The 13,293-nt window shown below is 44.6% G+C and overlaps 1 pseudogene; it reads left to right on the top strand.

The window, feature by feature from the left end:
• The first annotated feature begins 3,715 nt into the window (after nucleotides 1-3,715).
• LOC136646372 (5S ribosomal RNA) lies at nucleotides 3,716-3,829 on the top strand (annotated as a pseudogene).
• The last annotated feature ends 9,464 nt before the right edge of the window (nucleotides 3,830-13,293 follow it).

The raw sequence follows: 13,293 nt of genomic DNA, 5'->3' as shown, positions 1-13,293 counted from the left end.
TCCACATTGTTTCATAAGAACATAACATAAGAACATAAGAACAGCCCCACTGGATCAGGCCATAGGCCCATCTAGTCCAGTTTCCTGTATCTCACAGCGGCCCACCAAATGCCCCAGGGAGCACACCAGATAACAAGAGACCTCATCATGGTGCCCTCCCTTGCACCTGGCATTCTGACATAACCCATTTCAAAAATCAGGAGGTTGCGCATACACATCATGGCTTGTACCCCGTAATGGATTTTTCCTCCAGAAACTTGTCCAATCCCCTTTTAAAGGCGTCCAGGCCAGTCGCCATCACCACATCCTGTGGCAAAGAGTTCCACAGACCAACCACACGCTGAGTCAAGAAATATTTTCTTTTGTCTGTTCTAACTCTCCCAACAGTCAATTTTAGTGGATGTCCCCTGGTTCTGGTGTTATGTGAGAGTGTAAAGAGCATCTCCCTATCCACTCTGTCCATCCCCTGCATAATTTTGTATGTCTCAATCATGTCCCCTCTCAGGCATCTCTTTTCTAGGCTGAAGAGGCACAGGTTTCAATGACGGCCTGTGCCTTCCAATGCCTCTTTCTAATCCAAGAAAACTTTGACCATGTTTTGTGTGAAAAGGGCCCAATCCTATCCAACTTTTCAGCGCCGATGCAGCCATAGTGCAACCCTGAGATAAGGGAACAAACATTCCCTTACCTTGAGGAGGCCCCCATGACTGTCTCCCCACTGCAGGATGCAGCGCTTTCCCATTGACACAGCTGCATTAGTGCTAGGAAGCACCAATCTTGAATAAGATTGGGCCCAAACTCACCTAAGTGCCTGAAATTTTTTTTCAGTTAAATCCAGAGTGTCATATGAGATCACAAACTGCCACTTAATAAAGTACACAAAAAATGCTTGCATCTGCTTATGCAAATTGTGCAACTGAAAAGGCATCCATCAACGAGGACTGATTATCATCTTGAGTTGATATGTAACATCTTCAAAGTGTCAATAATCGTATTAAACAAGTATAGGAGATGCATCTTCAAAGCTAAAGGAGTGTGTGTTTGGGAGAAACACTGCTACAAGTGCTTGCATGGAATACCTAACTGGGTTAATTGATTAGACAGATGTTTGAATTGATGTCTGTCCTAAATGCTTACTTGTCCTTTAAGGCTACCCATGCAGCTTTCAAATAAGCATCACTCTCTCTGCAGGGGGAGATGTTATTTCAGCATGTCACTTGGGTCACCATGTAAACCAATGAATGCACTGCACACCATTTTGGTTCGAGTGGCCAAATTAGTAATTCAAATACCGGCCACCCAACCTTTCTTTTTGCAGGTGATTACGTTCATATAACAGTCACCACCTCCAGGCTTATTACATGATGTTGGCAGTAAATACACTGAAGCCAGTCGTAGGCAGTCCTGTACTCAAATTTTATTGCAACTTTTTGGATTTGACATGATGTTTTATCCTAATGGCCTTTATATCCCGAGTATACACTTTAATTAAACAATAAATTTCTATCAGTGGAACATGGATAATTACTAAAGGTGTTCGGAATGGAACATGCTCACTATAACTCTGTCAATGAGCCAATGAAAACATTTCTTACAGAAAAGTGCACTTCATCGAAGAATTAAATTATTTACGCAGACACATTTAATCAGTGGGAGTGCACTGCCTACTAATGGAAAGATGCTAAAGATTTAAAGAGCTTCTGGAATGGAGAGAAATTAACAGGGGAATGGATTTAAGAAGACTATAGAATTAACTGTGAATTGTGAGGTGGTTCCCCCCCCCCCATCTTTGTCAGGCATTTCAAGGATTTAAATATGCATAAAGACAGATAGGACAAATTTGTAAAGTTGACAGTGGCCATATTTATCAAATGACAAAGTTCACATATCCCATCTGCCAAAGTTTCAAAGTGTTTCTACTAAGGACCCAATCCTATACTCCTCAGTACAAGTGCTGAATTACAATGCCAGTTCTAGGTGTCACAAATGTGCTGTCAGCCACGTCCATAGCACCTGGGGAGGAGGGGTCACTGGTGCTGGACCTCAGAGCCGAGACAAGACACCAAGGGAGCACCTGGGGGTAAGTCGCACCTCAGTTGCAGCAAAAAGCCAGCACAGATTCGCGTAGCCCCATTGCAGGGCCCGCACCCTTACTCAGGGGAAGGGGACAAATGGCAACCTTTGTGGGGCCATGCGATACAGCAGTTGCCATTTTGGCACTGCTGTACCCAGTGGCCCTGCCAAGGATAGAACTGAACTGTAAGACCCCACTATGCCTCTCAACTTTTATCAAATTGGATTTAAATGTGAATGTTTAGCCTGCTTCCTGTGGATGCAATTGACCATTTCAGTCTGCTCTTTCAGCATTTCAGCAGAGCCTCAGGAGAAGGGGAATTTCGGGTAAGGGAAACAAGCCCTGCATTGGGGTTAGTCACTTTACCGTTGACCAAAAGGTCGGTGGTAAGGTAAAGCTGTTCATGTAGAGCGCCGAGCCCTGAGGGTGGGGCGGCAGTCCCAGAAGTCTCCTCCAGAAATTTGTAACTTTCCCCAGGGATAAACTAGCCAAATGGTTCTCCTCAAACCTGCACCCAGGTTTGCTGATCCACAGCCCAATCCTGAGCTGCCCAGGGCGCACGACTGTAATGGCACCAAGAACGGCTGCCACCACATCCAGCATGCCTCAGTCTGCCGCAGGTGGTGCTTCAGGAGAAGAGGACTTTCGTTCCCTTCTCCCGGGAAATTAAGTTCTGCATTCATCTGGGATAAACCATATTAGTCTTCCCATCTAATGCTTCCCATCATTTTTTAGCCCCTTTGTTTGATACTGAGTACAGTGGGCCCTCCGTATCTGTGGAGATTTGGTTCTGGAATCCATGCTGATACTAAAGTTCATGGATGTTCAAGATCACATAAGGCACACTGACAAAATGACGTACATTTGCCATAATTGTGTAAATTTGCGCAAATTACGTACAATGCTTAAAGCAAACGTAAATTGCCTAAAATATATGTAAATTGCCTAAACATGTAAATGGGCAGGTGCAAGGTGAACAAGGCTGCAGCAGGGTATGTGAATTTTTTAAATGCATTATAAATCCACAGTGGATTAAATCCATGAACATGGATCATATGGATAAGGAGGGCCCTACTGAAAATTCTGTGTCACCTTCCCTGTAAATGGGGACCATCTCACTTAAGAAGCTTGTCCAGTGGCTTTGATCTTTTTATCCAGGGTCTCACAACCTTTAGCTAAAAAGTACTTCCATGCCCCAAACATCAGCTGCTGCCCCCAACCCTTTCTCAAATATGAAAAGTACTTCCATGCCCCAAACATCAGCTGCTGCCCCTAACGCTTTCTCAAATATGAACTGATTCTTTCATTAGGGCAGGAGGTCTGGTCTAGTGGGTAGAGCCTCCATTAGCCTGAAGATAACATTGGAAGGTCGCCAGTTCGAGGCCACCAACAGCTCCCTGGACGGGGAGACCTTGAAGCAGCTGAAAAGCCGAGCTGAGTTATTCCATCTGCTCTTTGGTGTGAGCGAAGTCTTGGCTGCCTTCCATGTGAGAGATGAAGGAGCTGCTTGTCAGCCTGCTTGGGAGGCAACTGGAGGCCAGAAGTGAGATCAGACCAGGAAGATCCATCTGAAATGTTCTGTGGTTCTTGAAAGAGAGAACCTTCTATGTAAAAATCCCCTTGAGGGATGTAGAAATGCCTGCCTATGTAAACCACCTTGATGCACGATCTCGTCTGATCTCGGAAGCTAAGCAGGGTCAGGCCTGGTTAGTACTTGGATGGGAGACCACCTGGGAATACCGGGTGCTGTAGGCTTATACCATAGTCTTTCGAGACTGAAGGTTGCCAACCAACCAAAGTCAGAGGAATAATCTGATGACCAGAAAGGCGGTATATAAATGCCTAGTTATTATTATTATTACTATTATTTCATGTAGTAGAAAGCATTCTTGGTGAGATAGCTCATGTGCTTATATAATAGGACAGGTCTGTGATCACCACTGGCTCTTAGTGCTTGTTCATTCCACCCATCCTAGAAACTAATCCTGTCACTATTATTACATATCTATACACCATAATTTAACACATGAGGGAAAGCTGACTCCCCTTCCAGGAGAATAAACCTTAGATTTTATTTTTATTTTTAACTGTCATGAGATGGAATATGTTGTGAATCTAATAAGATGGCTGACTGGTGTCACTTTGGCCAAACCAATAGAAAAGTGGTGTCTTAAGTGGGTTTTCCTAGGCTGCCTGTGAATGGCTTAATATAGATGATATCAATAAAGGAGGGAGACTTAAGTGGGTTTTCCAAGGGTGCCTGTGAATGGCTGAATATACCTAGATGATATCAATAAAGGAGAATGACACTTAGCCAGATGAGATGGTTCTTAATTATTACCACTTACTGAGCACTTAAGTTCACCTACGCATGACCTTTTTCCCAAGGCACTGCAAAATCTTTTTACATGAGCTGACTTTTAGGGGCCAGGATTACACTAAAGAGATTGAGGGGGATTTGTTTTGTTTTGCTTGTTAGTTCTTACACTATGTCACTGAATATTTCATACAAATGTTAACTGTTTTCCCAAGCCTTCAGGCAGGATATGGCAGGCTGCATGAGGAGCTGATGCTCCTCTACACATCGATGAAACATACATATGTGAACCACTTCCCCCAGCAGAACCACCTCCTTCTTCCTCCCTTCCGGAGAAAAGATTGCTCAGCTCCTGCAAGAATTTCATTGGTTTCCGTTGTACATGGATGAATGAATTCGGCAATGAGATTCATGGCAGCCAAGAAGTTGATGTAAAAAAGAGTTGTGGTGAATCTAGATTTTCAACTCTACATTCAAGTCACACACAGAGAACTAAGAACATCAACAAGTGACTCTAAATTTTTCTAAGAACTTCTCCTACCCCAGTGATAAGGTGAGGCAACGTGACCAGGACTCCTAGGGAGCAGTGAACCCCTGGCATGTGCCCCAATGGGCCTGTCATCTGGTGGTGCCCTTGGCTATATGAATACATGTTCTCTAAGCTCTTTGACCTGAAAATATAGCCAGAGCAGCCAGGGTTTGTGCACTATGAACTGGTTTACATCCAGAGACAGTCAACCAACATTTCTTCAGTCACAGGCACATCTTTCTAGGTCTCATTATCACAGTATAGCTGCAGGTCTATCCACATACAGCCCAGATGGTGTTGACATTTCCCTAAGCACTGGCTGGGAAGTAGTTTGCTGCAGTGGGGCTGCCACAAACCATATCTCAGAAAAGCTGACTATGTGGGCCTTCCCTATATATTCATTTGAGGCATTTTCCATGTGGCTTAGCATTTTGTCAACAATGTTAAAGGAGTAAGAGAAACTTTTTTAATACGCCACATTATATTTTGCATTTTTGTAATCTGTTATCCATCCTGGAACCTGAGAAAAATCGTGTCATTTTAAATATTCAGATAAGATAATAAGATCAAGATGGATGAATTAAAGTTGTGGATATCAGTTGTGAATTATGGATTTGTCACAATAGAAGAATGTGTTTCTTTTGCTGATTATGGATTATGTTTGTAATCCACCTTTCAGTGAAGCTTCTAACAACCCAATCCTATTCCACTACTGGAATGCGTGTTCCACAGGTGCAAAGTCGACGTAAAGGCCTTTCCGCTTTTGCAGACGGATCTGTAAAGACCTGCTGAACTAGGTATGCCTGTGTAACACGTACCAGGTATGCCCCACAAACAAGGTGGGGGAAGGGCAGGGATGGGTGAACAGCCCATCTGGATCAGCCCCACTGGATCAGGCCATGGGCCCATCTAGTCCAGCTTCCTGTATCTCACAGTGGCCCACCAAATGCCCCAGGGAGCACACCAGATAACAGTAGACCTCATTCTGGTGCCCTCCCTTGCATCTGGCATTCTGACATATCTGAGTTGACCCATTGTGGCTGCTGTGGCTTACTCTGAGGAGATCTCCAGCAGCCAAAACTCCCTCACAGGATACATCAGAGGCCTCACTGCCACTGCTGCATCACCACATGGGGAGTTAGTTAGGATTGGGTCATAAGGCAGCTTACAAAATACAGGGGCAGCCCAATCCTATCTGGCATATGTCTGAGGAGACCCACTGGGCAGCCTACCATGATGTAAGTATAAAATGTTTTTACTTACCTTCTGCGGGCTGTCCAATTCCCCCCCCCACCATAGGATGCAGCATGCACACTTTTGGCATGGCTACATTCGCACTGGTGGTAGGGAATAAGATTGGGGCCTAAAACAAAACAAATCACACAACATTTAACACACTGCAGTTAAACACATCCCTATAAATTCAAATTAGCTGCCACACCGATCATAGCAGCAGAAGCAAAAGAAGCTAGTCAGTGATATGGCATTATCTGGGCATCTAAAACTCAATAAGGAATTTGAGTGTGTAAAACAAACAAAATAAAAAGTCAAAATCTGAAAACTTATTAGGGCGCAATCTAGAGGAGATTTACGCCAGTTCAGGAGTGCTGCAAACATGCTATAAGGCATGTCTGTGATGACTTGAGAGCTGGTTGAGCCAATGCACAGGTGTGCACTGGCTCAGGGAGGCCATATCCAGCCCTTGACCTGGTAAGCAAGTGCCAGCTTGGGGAGGCTGGTGCAGGGAGAGGCTGGGGAGGTCAGTGGGTGGAATGGGGGTGTTTTGGGGTGGAGAAGGGAGGGTGGTGGGCAAGCCAGTGGGCAGATGGGACCTGGGACTAGAATGGGACTGGCCTCTGGCACTTAGGCTGAATCCTAATCCTCCTCCTGAGCAGCCCGGCATTACACTGGGCTGCTCGGATCTGCACCAGTAAATTCACTAGTAGAGATCCGAGTAGCCCCATTGTGGTGGCTTCCACACAACATGGAATAAATAAATCCCCTTACTCTGTGTTGCATGGGATCTACCTCCTACCCTGCACTGGATACTGTGCAGGATAGCATCAGCTGGCATACTATTCCAGCACAGGATAGGATTGGACTGCCCTTGCATATTCTGAATGCTCATATTTAGTCCAGTACAGAGCAGAATTTGAGGCACAATGAAAATCTAGAATAAAAAACTGAAAATTGCAGAGTATGTTCATTTGATAGCTGTGGCTAAAGCACTGCAAATTTTTTTTTTAAAAAAATCCTAGTTTAAAAACATCCTACCCAGAATTGTACTCTGAGATTTTCTGCCCATTTTGAGCAGAAAACATTCAAGTGTTTTGTTTGTTTCAGACACATCTTGTTAGTTTTAGAGAAAAGGGTCCCAAACTGAAAGAAAACTGCTATTTTCCCAAATAGTGGGTTTTCCCCAACAAGTATTGTGCTGGTAAATATTGAACTGAATTTTCCAGCTGAATTATCCAGCTGGCTGGCTTGGGAATATATTTTTGAAGATTAAAATCAAATGATTTATATGACATGTTCTACTCTATCTCCTTCCAAAATGTTATAGCATAAGATATTACCTCTCATAGGAATGAGTTCGGCTGTAGAAACTTTCCATTGTAATAAATAACACAGCAGCATATTAAAATGCACTTTCACATCTCATTGATGATAAAATATCTAAGAAGATTCAATAGGAATTCATTCTTTTTTACAACAGTGATATCAATATTCTACCTTCAAAATATATTGTGTGTATAGTCAGTAACACAGTAGTAGTAAATCTATTGTCAGTGGTCCACAGTTCTAGATAGATCTGTTCTGTGTGTCTGTCTGTGTGTGGGGAGGGAGCGTGCAGATATCCCATGCTTTTCAAATAAGAACTATGTCAAAATCTACTGCTTTTTATTGACACTGGAAATATAGACATGCTTATTGCCCAGGTAACCACAACAAAGACAAGAGACCATGTGATTTGGAGTCAAATGGACCATGTTTATTGAACTGTAACTTGCAATTAAGTTACAACTATAACATATAGCCCAGTCCTATTAGGGCCAGCAGGCAAAGAAACACACATTGCCGGATACTGATAAAAATGCACCATAGAGTGCTTTCTGGCAGGAAGATCAGAGTGTTTCTGGCAGAAATGTGGCAAGAAAGTCAGTGTCCTTCCACACATGTTGTCAGCTGTTCCACCGCCCACCAGTGTAGGTAAGCCAGCAGGAGAGGCAGAAGGGGTGGGGAGGAGGAGGCAAAATGGATGGGGAGAGGGATGTAATGGGGGAGGCTGTGGAAAGGGTGGACCCAGTGGCAATGGTGCATGCCAGATCCTATTCTCTACCACGTCACTGTCCCCTTTTCTTGCCTCAAACTTGCTCTAGCAAAATCACTAACACGGGTCCAAAGAGACCCACTGCATAGTGGGAGGCTTACAAAGGTGTAAGGGGATTTAAATCCCCTTTTGCCCCTGAAACCTCCTGATCCATCCCCTCCACTGTATACTGTCTGCATCCTTTTGGCATGGCTGCACCATTGGAGGGGGGAAGATAGGATCAGGCTGTTAAGTTACAATTGAGGCAGGTTCTGTCTGCTCACATCCCTTCACCTTGAGTGCGGGCATCTTCTCTGAAGGAGAAAACTAACCTGTCCAGACCAGTGGTGACCCAGTTGCAAGAAGGCGTCACATTTTGCAACACCAGAAATGGCACGGCGCCACTGGAATGTGAGTTCTTACAGCACACCAGCCTTTTAGGATTGGACCCTTAGTCATACAAGCTTTGCACACTCTAATCTTTTCTTGCATTTCACTGCATTCTTCCCCTTTCTCTTCAGTGACAATGTACATTTTAGCAGCCTTCACCATCCTCTTAATAAAGGTATGGTTAATATGCTCAACAACATTGGGGTGCTCAGAGTTTTGAGGTCTTTCAGACTGCCTCTTTTTATATTGATGATTACCATCAATGAAATGCCAGCCAAGACATTATTTTACTGAGCTTGAGGGTCTCAGAAAACTGGTTGCTGAGGCTCCAGGATAGGCTTGTTGCTGAGGCTTGTTGTAGGATAGTTCAGTGGTTCCCAAACTGTGAGTCGCGCCCCGATTTTTGGTGGTTCACAAAACTGACAAGCTGACAGCTGAGAAGGAAAATGTATGAAGTCCTATGGAAACTGAAATGGAGCAGCATGTGCACATTTACTCATGAGTAGGTGAACGTACCTCCATATTCTTTGAAGGGCAGGCCAAGGGGAATGCAATGCCACCAAAATGGTCTCGACCTCAATGGTCTCAACCTCAATAAACTCTTGAGAAGGATGTCCCTGCTCCGAGCTGACAAGGAAAATGTACTGAGCCCTATTGAAAACTGGAAAACTGAGCCACGTGTGCATGCTCACTCATGAATAGTCAAACATGCCTCAGCTCATATTAAAGGCCAGGTGAAGGGGAACACATGGCCAACAGAATTGTCCCGATCCAATTAATTTGAAGCTCAACCAATGCTCCAGAAGACAGCTCCCACCACGGTAAAGAGGATGAAACGTTTGGGAACCAATGGACTGTACTTTTACACCCCTTAGTGATCCTGTTTGCTAAACAGCAAAAGGAATCATGCTGATGTCTCTGCAGTATGCACATATATAGATGCACAAGTAAATCAGGCTTCTGTAGAGCATATAAAATGCCTCTTCACTTATGCTCATTCTCATCCTTGATTATGTCTGATTATGACCCCTCCTGTGACATGGCCAGACCAGGATTATATTGGGAAAACACAAGAAGATTTTTCAAAATAAAGAAGATATTTCAGAATGAAGCATTTCATTCTCCTCTTTTCAGAGATACATGGTAAGAATGGCTTTATAGGCTTTTGAGCGCTCTGCTCTCAGACGGTCTAAATGTCTTTCACATTACACTTTAATGCAAAACATTTTTCCCCCTACTTCTATGCATTTTTAAATTCTTGCTCTGCCAGACAGCTTGTTGCTAATAGAATTAATCTAGTTCCAGACTGGACTGGAACTAGACTAATTCTGACTATGCAAAAGAAACTGGACTGGAACTAGACTTCCTCTGACTATGCAAAAGAAATTCACCAACCTTAATGGTCTGTTTGTGACCCCTCTTATGTCTTGCCCAGGCCCAGTTTATGGGCCCAGTTTTTACTAGCAGTCATAAGAATAGAACAGAGCACTGGTGTAAGTGATTACATGGTGGCACTAGAAGGTGGCACTAGATTACATGGTGGCACTTCACTGAAACCATGTGAAGACAAGTTCGCAAACACAGCTTCCCGCAAATGATTCTCCAATTCCTGTTGAGATCTCTCTATATCCATATTGCACATTCATGCGAGAGCTGTGCTGGTGTCTGAACGGTATAGCCTTGACAAGTATCAAATAAATACTGCTTTAGACAGTGTTTGAAAACTCCAGCCCTCACCATCGATCTCATAGCAGCCCTTCTCTTTCTGGGTGTGACACAATCATTTTCATCAGTTTGCAGGCCTGCAGTATTTCTCAGTGCGAGATGAGATGGCTGCTCCATGCTCTCTGCAGAATGGCCCTGGAAGAGTTGGAAAGAGGCTTCCTTTAAAAAGTACTTTTACAGCATATTGTATGTGTCCACAACTCAAACCATAAGACAGAGTTACCTGTGTTGGCATATCCTCTGTTGCAAGCAAAATTCTCAATGAGCTTGAAGTGGCCTTGGCTGACCACTTGCTTCAACTCCCCTCTCCACAGCTGGATCTTATAATGCAAGGCTCTCTACAAGGGGTTCCCAGGGTTTCAAAAACTGCATATAATTTTTGTTAAAAGCTAATACACATCTCACACCCTCTCTTTAAATTGGACTAACTTTAACCGTTCAAGCCTGTTTTCGACTGAAATTAAGTTGACACATATTTGGGAGAGTTCACTCTCTGTAAGGTTGTTTGCAGCACACCCACTACCATTTGGGCCACAATGGGTCTCCTCATCATGTATAAGTTGATTTAAAAGGTCCATGCTGGAGAAAGTCTCTTGCCATCAGAACTAGGGCTGATAGACCACCTTATGTGCTGATGTTTCAGTATTAGTGGCAGGATCATGATTCCTGTAGCCTTTGCAGTTAACCCAATGTTTACAAACATTTTTTCACAGAAAGTGGTCCTCTCACACACCTATCCCAGGGATCCTCACTAGAGGATCCATTGTTGTGGCTGTGCTGGCCCAGCACCAGAGCATAGTGTTACAAGCATGCTGTAAGCCACGCCTGAAACAGTCTGCACCTGTCCAGTGCCGGAGCTGGTTCAACACAAACCCATGCTGTCCTAGCTCTGGGAAGAGGATGGGGGACTGCCGCCCAAAGCTCTGGGCATGCGCCGGGTTGTAGAATGGTAAGTATGGGCGGGAGGGTGACATTCCAGAGCGGGGAGAGGGCGTTGGAAGGTGTGGCAGAATGCTCTAGTTATTGTCTCTAGTGGTTTAATTCCAATTTCAGTTGGCCATGCATTCTGGGGCATGTTCTTCAAGGTGTCACATGATACCTTGAACTCTGGTCCTGGGACACTATGTACACAACACCCTTAGCAGGGTGGAATGCACGTCATGACTCCAAAACCCATTCCTATTGGTCCAGGGCATTTGGATAAGTTTGCAGTTCAGTTATTTGGTTATACAGTAAGCCAAATATCTGAGGAACCCCTGATATCAATAAGAAGTTGAGATGGGTGACATTTCTGGTCACGTGGTTACTGTGGGTGAGTATCCAGAAATGTCCAGTGAGGGTAGAAATGATGTCCTATGGGTGGCATTTCTAATCACATAAGGGTGGGACTTCTGAAACTATCAGAGGTTGAGCTTCCAATTTCTCATGGGAAGTACCCCCCTTATCCTCATTTTGTTTCATAGATAGGTGAGTCCTGGACCCTAGTTCAGTATTTCCCCTCATACTTCTTTCTTCTTGCTTTTTAAAAAATAATTCAGTAGTGGGAAAAGGAGGCAGAAGAGGCAGAAAGAGGAAGCAATGACATAGAGGTACATTTCAAGTGCTTGTCACGATACCGTCATAGGCTTGCCCTACTAACAGCCCAATCCTAAGCTGCCCAGAGTGCAGGGCTGCCGCGGCGCCAAAATAGCTACCACAGCATCCTGAGTGCAACCAGGCAGCCCGCAGTGGCTCCTTGGGGGAAGGGGACTTTTGTCCCCTTCCCCTGGGTGAGGGAAAAAGCTCTGCAATGGGGCTAATTGATTCTACGGCAGCTCTGGAGCTGCCACAGAATCAGAGAGTCCCATGTTGAACTGTGTGGTCCAAGCTCCACCAGTCCTGCCCTCTTCCTGCCCTCCTCCCTCCCCTGCCACATCTTCTCCCCACCCTCTGTCTGCCTTCCCCCTGCCTCCCCCCGCCCTGGAACACCTCTTTCTCACCTCCCCCCACACCCTCACTTTTCCGCCACCAGGCAGTCCAGATGAACGCTGGACAGCAGAACGCACGCCCAGTGCTAGAGCTGGCCCAGCACAGGCTCACGCTGGGCTAGCTCCGGCACTTGGCCTGTGGTACAGCTCACAAACGTGCCTTACGGCATGTTTGTGACAGTACACACTGGCGGTGAGCTGACACACAGGGCTCTGGATCGGGCCCTAAGACTATGCATCAAAACAATCAACTCGTGTCTTCATTAGGATGCTTTCTTCTCCTGTCAGTATTTCTACTCTGAAGTATATTACATTCTCCATAGAGATTGAGCTGATTTCAACTTCCCTTACACCATCTACTCACCCTGGCTGTTGTCTCCTCTGGAAATTTCCTCCACAGGTCCCTTTACCACTGGAAGTCTTCTAGACCTGTGCTTATTGTGAAAACTGGCATTTCTGAAACCGTTCTGTGACAGTAAAGATGGGGAAATTTCAAAAGTCGATGAGCTGGCAGAAAAATGGTTATGCTTTCCTTTCTTTCCAGAGGGTGCTTTGAAAGGGAGAATGGACTAACAGATCTTTGTAACAGGTGGCTGCTGCACCCTGTGTAAGTTTACTGCTCTATTGCAACAATATTTATCTCTAAAACATTGACAAGATTTGCAAATAGAAGCCACCGCTCGGTTGCGCACATAACCAACACACAGCAAGATTCTGGGCTGCCGCTTCCCATTTGGCATATTTGTGACTTTTCTCTTTCTTCTTTCGTTTAAAATAGGTTGACAACATTTGGACTCATTAACAAGCATATAATTTTAAAGCCACACAATAGACAAGCAATCAGCTCTGACAGAAACAAGATCGAGGACAAGCACTTCAGTTAGGCAGTATCGGGGAAATCGAAAACACAAAAAACAATCCCAGACTGATTGTGGCTGGCATAATAAATTCTACTGGAAGCTCAATGAGGCACTGAAAAGT

This window comes from Tiliqua scincoides, chromosome 3 (assembly GCF_035046505.1).
Source record: "Tiliqua scincoides isolate rTilSci1 chromosome 3, rTilSci1.hap2, whole genome shotgun sequence".
Taxonomy (NCBI): domain Eukaryota; kingdom Metazoa; phylum Chordata; class Lepidosauria; order Squamata; family Scincidae; genus Tiliqua; species Tiliqua scincoides.
The sequence above is the reverse complement of the archived record's forward strand: the minus strand, read 5'-3'. Positions and strand labels throughout refer to the sequence as shown.